This window comes from Erigeron canadensis, chromosome 7 (assembly GCF_010389155.1).
Source record: "Erigeron canadensis isolate Cc75 chromosome 7, C_canadensis_v1, whole genome shotgun sequence".
Classification (NCBI taxonomy): Eukaryota; Viridiplantae; Streptophyta; class Magnoliopsida; order Asterales; family Asteraceae; genus Erigeron; species Erigeron canadensis.
The window spans coordinates 9918215-9927024 of NC_057767.1; positions in this window are offsets into that span (position 1 = coordinate 9918215).

Genomic DNA, 8810 nt, shown 5'->3' on the forward strand with positions numbered 1-8810 from the left:
CTGAGGTTTGATGAGTTAATGCAGGCTCAATGTTAGGGGTGTCAAGATTGTTTGTTGTATGATTATTAGTGTTTGATCAAAGTTACTCTCAGCCATTTCTTACTTGTTACTAGCTTTGGAGTAATGTTAGGGGTATCAAGATTGTTTGTTGTATGATTATTAGTGTTTGATCAAAGTTGGTACCACGGATGGCGCCAAATGATGATACGTCGATTAAGATATACGTATTAGGAGTATGCAATCTAATATCTTTATACAAAAGAAAGGTGGTTTATATGGATCCCATGCCACCTAGCATGAAAAGGTGTGAGGAAAATTAGGATATTTGGGCAGCGATTCCCTGCTGGTAACTCGTATTATGTATACGGTTTTACGTCATCCAATCCTGTAGTGATGAGTGTTTTTCTATGCTTGATTGATGATGACTTGAGATTTACAAGTTAGAGAGATTTTGGTACTAGAGAACTTTATGTGAAACTCTTCTTATGTTCTTTCTTTATGATTTGAGTTACTATTTATAGTGATAAGGATGAACCTTGGTGATTTGAAAGGGTGTCCTTTGGAGATTCAAAAGGGTGCCATTTCATAACTCGAAAGGGTGCCTTTTGGTGATTTGAAAGAGTGTCCTTTCATAACTCGAAAAGGGTGACCTTTGTTGATTTGAAAGGGTACCCTTTGGTGACTTCAAAAGTTGTCCCTTGGATATATATTATTCCTTTGACATCGTATATATACTATGTTATCGTTTGTATACTTTCAATTATCAGAAATTATTATAAAAGAAATGCAAAAAAGAAAAATAAACAAAAACAATTAGTGTTGACATCCTTCGATACTAGAACCACTCAATTTTAAACATATTTGCCAAAAAATTTTTTATATCAAACGAGAGAAAGTACCCGCACGTTGCAGCGGTAAGATGGTGGGGTGATAGGTGATAGAGTGTGATAGGTCATATGAGATGATATGTCATAGAGTGTCATAGCCAAATGCCTTAGCCATAGAGGCTCCGCTCTCGGATTTAAAAATTCGTCAAAAATATATCGAATGACATCTCTAATGAAAGATCATGAAATTTTAAAAACACCCATATAATTTTTATAATTTTTCGATGTACGATTTTTGAGATAAAAGATTTTGAATGAATTAAATGAATAAAATGGTTTATGGAATAAAGAGGAATGAGTGGTTGAGATTTTTACTAAGGGTATTTTAAGTATATGGATGTATTGTACATTGTTGAAAGTTGAATTGAAAGTTAAAACATAAAACCTTATTTGCTTTATAATATAATGAGAGCAAGTACCCGCGCGTTGCGGCGATGAGATGGTGAAGGTGATAAGTCATAGAGTATGATAGGTCATAGGAGGTGATAAGTCATAGAGTGTCTTAGCCGTACAGGCTCCGCCCTCGGATTTAAAAATTCGTCAAAAATATATCGAATGACATCTCTAATGAAAGAGCATGAAATTTTAAGAACAGCCATATAATTTTTATAATTTATCGATGTACGGTTTTGGAGATAAAGATATTGAAAGAATTAGAAAAATAAAATGATTTATGGGGCAGAGCGAAAGTTGTAGACATTGATGTATGGTACATTATGTATTATCATGTGTACATTGTTGAAATTGAAAGTTGAAACCCTATTTGCTTTATAAGGGTGGAAGGAGTGGTCCACGATTTGGTTAATATACTCAATATTTCATTCAATCAAAACCTTTCAACTCACAACTACCCAATTCTTACCAAATCACTGAAAATACATAACCAATTCATTAAACTTATCCAAATTCATTTTCTTTTTTCTTTTTCTATTACATCAATAATTTAACTATATAAAAACTAATAATAATTTATTTTAACTTTAAATTTTCAAAACTTTAAAATTATGTTATATAATTGAAAATTGATATATGTAACGACTAAACATGGATAATTGAAAAACAAATATATATATATATATATATACACACACAAAATGCAAGGACTAAGCATGTATAAATGAAAGTGGTTTTCTTCTCCATTAGATCTATTGAAAAAAAATCCCATATATATGTATATCTATATGTTGATGCAGGCAGAGGAAAACAAAAACAAAATATAGTTGGGGTGAAGGGATACATCTTTTCAACGGTCACTTTTCCAACCCAACCCTCGGCTTCCCAACTCAAATTCATACCCGATTTCTCCTACCCGAATGATACCCGATGGCCGGAAATGGTGTAGCCGATCGACTTCACAGAACCCGAGTCCTAACCAAGAGTACTCCCTCCACCCTAATATAGTATAGATATAGATATAGATATACGTGTTGTTTTGGTTTTTTTGGCAAGAAACTAAAAAATAAAAACAAAAAGGTTTGTAAACAAAGAAACGTGTCACGTTTTTAACCAATCATTTTTCCCAATTCAATAATCATGATTACTATTCATAATGGAGTACTATTCATAATTATAACACAAAAGTTTCTAAAAAGACGTCTATATATCACATTCTCAATTAGTCAATTGGTCACAAATTCACAATCCAATAGATAATAAGATAAACATGGTTTATATTCATGACCATGGCTATTAATATAGAAGATGATTGATTATTGATATTTATAATCTATGTTTAATTCTTGATCTTAAACAATCAACCTAAAACCAAGGAAATCAGTTAACAACGAAGGTGTTCGTTGGACATAAAGTGATAATCAAATATTAAATAATGAGAAAGCCAACCAAACAAGTGCTTTGATCCACTTTCGTTCGAAGAAAATTAATTGGACGTAGCTTATTCTTAACGTAACACTACATCTTCGTAGTTGCTTGTATTTACCGTAAGTGTTTTGTATTTACATATTGCTTGACTAATCTTTTAGTTTGACTTAAAAAATTATAGACCGACAATATTTTATCATTTTAAAATAACACTTTTATGTACTTCAAACTTATTTCAAGCTCTTATTATTAATAATAAATACAAATTACTTTTTCAATCTTAAAATTCAAAAGATTATTTGAGTGCTCAACACCTCATAAACTCTTTCGTTTTTTCAAATTTCAAATCAAGATCCTGCTAAATAAGCTCTCAAATCATACAAAATACTAACAAACGACGAGGCAACAAGTGAGATGTTATCGAATATACAACTCAATGTCAATATGAGTATTGCTATTGAAGAGAGCATTTGTTGGTAAAGGTAAAAAAAAAAAACCACCACGTTGGGCGCGAGTAAATAAATTGTATGGTAAAATGCATTTCCTATTTTTTTTTATTTAAAAAATGTTAATTATAGTATTAAAAATTATACTTTGCTTGGGTTGTTAATGTAAATGTAAAAATTGAATTTGGTTGGGTTGAGTAGAAATTAACTTTATAATGGATAATATTGATTGTTCATTTGTTTGGCTTGCGAATGAAGATGGTCTAAAAAGTAATAACTTGATTATGATATATTGATGTCATGTAATCAAATTTTTAGTCATATTAGCTTCATCGTACTCGGCATTTTTTTTAACTTTAACTATACATCATTCAATTTAATACCCCATTATATCCAACCATACTATATCTTATATTGGATCAAAATAAAATTTTTAAAAAAAACAATAATAACAAAAACAAAAATTACCTCATTATCCGGTAAACCTTCAATGGCCACGTTTATTGTTTCATTACTTAGTTCACCAACTACCATGACCAGGAAGTGACATTTGTACCATCATTTTATTTTATCAATGTATTACGATAGTTAAGTTATATAGTTAGTGATAGAAACAAAAATGCATAATGTGATACATCTATCAAAAAAAATATTTAAATATCACTTTCTATTTTGAATGGTCTTGAGAGGATTATCAAGTTGATTCTTTTAAAACTATTATGTTTGGCACAAGCTTTTCAAGGGTTTTAGCGTTTTTATTTTAAACTAAAAGTTACTAAAGTGTTAAAAATTTTTGTTTGCATGCAACTAGTTTTAGCTTTTATTTGAAAGAAAAAACTTTAAAATGAAACGCTACTTACCATCTTCTAGCTTATCCTTTATTTAAGGATTTTTTTTATAAGAACACGCTAATTTGAATTATTATGAACTTGTAAATTGTTTCAAACTGGAAAAATCTATGTAGTTCATTATAATTTAGGAATTGACGCATAATATAATCGATACCTATGAGAGCTATTATAAGATTAATATACTTATAGTATTCTATAAGTTTTTTTTAAACAAACTATTATAAGAATATCGTCAAAAAGAAATCGTTTGAATCATAAGAGCATTTACAGAGCCCTCGTTCTCCACTCATCCTCCGTCCGTCCCTCCATGAAGGACGAGTGCATACCCCACACCGTAGGTGTGCACTTTGTCCTTCAACCAAATTTCGTTCGTTCATCCCCACATAGACGAAACTCGTTGCCATTTTTTTAATTGAATACTAAATTATTAAATAATTGAATTTGAATACAAGCTAGCCGTTGGTTTTGCTTGAATTTATGAAACAATCACTTTGACCATCTCTACACACACACACACACACACACATATATATCATTTTCTCCACATCATCTTCTCCACATGTACATACTAAATTTCTACAAAATTAAACAAAACAAAACCTTTCTTCTCCAACCATGTTTAGGAACTTCAGCTCTCAATGACAAGACGATTTCTTTAACGCGGTGCTTAACTACTTGCCCCTTAACTCGTCGACACCATCTCAAGTTTCCCACACGTCACCACCTACACCACAATATCCATCCTACATACCATCACCGACTTACCAAAACGCTTACCAATTCCAACAATACCTACAATACCAACAATGGCTATCCCAACAACAACCATCAACCCAACCACCACCACCAGTCGCACCCCAGCCACCACCAGCCGACGCACCCGAGCCATCCTAACCAAAACGGAAAGTCAAAAGAATGGCGAATCGCAAAAAGGCACCCGTAGCCGAGCCATCATTGGAGTTGAAGAAACCTTGGAGCAAGTACATGATGAAGATTTTGACCAAGTGTTGGCTCGATGCGTTTGAGGATCTAGTTGTTGGAAAAGATCGAAACAGTGACAGTTTTTTGGTGACGGTGATGGATAACTACAATGCACAAGTGGAACATCATAGACGTCCGAACCAATTGACGTCTAAATGGAGGAAGATTCGAGCATCGATTTCCAAGTTCAATGGCATTTGGTCCAAGTACAGTGATAACTGAATTAGCGGAGAAAACGACTCCTAAGTCATGAAAAGAGGCACGATCCGCCTACAAAACCAAATTGGGTGTCGCGTTTAACATGTATGAGTGGTGGTTACTTTTGAAGGATAAGCCGTTAATTATCGCGCCTTCCACTGTCAACCTTTTGGGTCGAAATATGCAAAACAGGAGACCGGGGGTCGGGCCGAGTGATGGGCCTATTGATGTTGCAAGTGATAAGGATGTTCCCGCTTATGAACCCGTTTATCTTGCCAACGAAAATGAACTATTCGGGCCTGACATGTATGCGCGTCCGGCTAAAACAAAGACGGCTCGGACTTCTGTGTCTTCCGAAGCGGGTTCATCTCGGTCATCAACATCCGACACAGCCACCCGACTTGAGAGGCATTGTAACACCTGATAAACGCCTAATCCGTACTACTTTAAGATATGAAAACGAACATGTTTTGTGAATGTTAATAGACGATTAGGGCGTTTTTATGTTTGTTTAAGTGTTTCAGGTCTTTGGTGACAAATTGAAGTTAAATGGATCATTAAGAAGTCAAGCAAAGTCAAGAAGTGTCAAGGCAAAAATCTGGAAAACTGCCATTTCTGGAGGGCAGTCTGGGATGCCCTGGTGATCATCTGGGACGGCCATAGCTGCACCAAAATTCCGAATTTAAAGAGTTTTATTAATTTTCAGTTTATAACTCCCTCATGGACGACTTTGGAAGTTACCACTTCATATTTTCTCATCCCTGGGCAGTTTCCTAACACATACAACACCCCAATTTCATCATCAATTCATATTTTCATGGAGATCAAAGCCTTAATTGAAGAATCAATGATAAAGATTATAGGCTAGGTTTTCTATAGATCATTCTCATGTGAACAATTATGTAAGACTTTTATGTTCAACCTTTCTCATATTCATGTTGGATTAGATGTTTAATTCTTAATTATGTTTTGCATCTAATGTTGTTTGGATTTGAATGAATGATTACATGTTTATGACTTTGAATGAATTTCATCCATCTTTTGGTTCCAAATTATTGTTAATCATAAATTATTGAAAGAATCTCTCATGAACTTATAATTCTATTTTAATGAATTGAAATTCTAGTTGTGTCAATTTTTCGGTTTTTCATTATCGTGAATCATCACAACCGATTACTTTAGTTCTTAAGTTCATTCATTCCAAACATTATAACGAATCATGTCTATATGATTTCCAACGAATATAAGTTAGGTTACATATTTGAAAGCATAATTGGGAGCATGAGAATGGTCTACTTTGTTAATTGAAGTATTTTGTTAAGTTTATGCTCAACTTTAGTTTTAATCAAACAAATCAATCAATCAATCGATTTTAAGTTTATGTCTAGTTTAATTAACTTTGTAAAATTGTTTAACACTTTCCCTTGATTCCCTGTGGATACGATACTCAACTTACCCTAGCTAATTAGTGGTAATTAGTTTTATTTTTGATCGGTCCAACGACATTGATCAACACCCAACAAAAGATTATGGAATCACAGAAGGAAACCTAATATGTGTTGTTTTTTAATTTTCTAGTTTAATGTGTGTTGTTTTTTTTATTTTTCTATTTTAATGTGTTGTAATTTTTTTAAAAGCTTTTTTATTTATTTGTTAATTTTTTATTAATGTACCATTTTTTTAAAAATTAATTGAATGTTTTTTGTTATTTTTATTGTTAACATTATTAGAATTATATATATATATATATATTGTATTTTTAAATGTTTAAAATTAAATAGATGGTCCTTGTTTAGTCCTTGGGCTGATGTGGAGTTGATGTGATGCTGACAGAGACTAGTACTTGTAGAATGAATGAAAGAGACTGTGAATACTCTAAGGGGGTGTTTGGTATGACAGAATCATAGAGAATGGAAATAGTGAGAAAGAGAATGAATATTTGGAAAGAGAATGGATTTCATTGTTTGGTACCCACAGAGAATGAATATATATAAAAAATAAAATTTTAAATAATAATACATTTATTACATATAACATCTTCAAAAAAAAAAATTTTTTTTTTTTTCATTTCTCACCTATTCTCTACAATTTGTAAAGAATGGAGAGAATGCAATTGATTCCCCTTTCTCATTCCTTTTTTTCGTCGCAAACAAACAAGGGAAGTCTTTCCCATTCCCTTTATCCTCTTTCCATTCTATCATACCAAACAACCCCTAATAGGAATGAAACAATGTTGTTTCATGTCTTCCATATAAGCCAAAATCCACATCAAATGATCATCTTATTTGTTTCTTATATGTAAATCATTAAGTGAGTGATTTATTTGAAATATTCTATTCAGAGTCTTTTAATTTACTAAATTAATTTACGAACCTGTTAATCATTTTATAACTAGTTTAATCATTTGTCGTGTAGCGAATGATATGATTGAAATAACAAATTTTAAGGAAAATGATTGATCCTTCTAAACATTAACCTAAAAATCATCTTAAAAGCTTAGAATGTGACAAATGAATTCTACTTAATCTCTCTTTTTGAATTTTCACATGTCACTATCTAATAAATTAAGAAGATTTTTAGGCCAATGAATTAGAAAAATTAATTATTCCTCAATATTTAAACCTTATTAAATATGCTATTAATAACTTGTCTGAAGTAGTTTGGTGATTTAACAGTTTTTTTCAATATTTCATCTAACTTCAAAAATTCTATTTTCTCACCTTACTTTCTATGCATGTGAGTCTTTTTCTTTTTTCTTTTTTCTTTTAAAATACTATATACTATATGTGGTATGAATCATGTGATTTGTAATTAAATCAAGTTGAGAAACCTTTTTCTATCTATAGTATGACATCGTCACATTTTTAATACTACCCACTTTAAATTACTTAAAAGGAAAACTAATAAATTAACTAACTTTAAATATAAAACATGATTTATAATAACACATTATATAGTTTTTTCTTTTTATGTCTTATTATATTCTTTCCATTTAACTTAAAGTGTTACATGATAAAGGTCAATTGAAAAACAAGTGAAATCAATGCATCAACATTAAATTTTCACACATATTTTTATTTTATTTAAATCTCTTATATTAATAAAAGATAATTATTTCTAGAACTTTTTTCCTTATGTGGCATGCTAACATTTTTTGTTAAACTATTTTTTAAAAATTTATGATGTCATAATTGTTTTTCTTTATTTTCAAAAAACTCTTTAAGCTCCTTATTTTCTACAAATTATTTTTCTTAAGTTCATTATTTTTAATTTTTATATCTATCATTGATTTATGTTAGTTATTTTTTACCTTTTCATCACCCTAATCAGTTTATATATTAATTTTCATCTTTATAAGTATATTGCTATCTTCATATCAAAAAATATACTCGTAATATATTGACTACAAATTACATACAACAACAACAACGATACCCAATCCAGCAAAAGCCGAGTTTGGGGGAGGTAGAATGTAGACAACCTTACCCCTACATGAAGGTACAGAGGTTGCATCCAAAAGGATTTCTGGCCAAAAAGAGGCAAAAGATAAAGAGTGTAAAAATTTTAGTAACCATACATGCACTACAAATCATATTGCATTTGTTCACACTTTTAGGTGAGTGTGA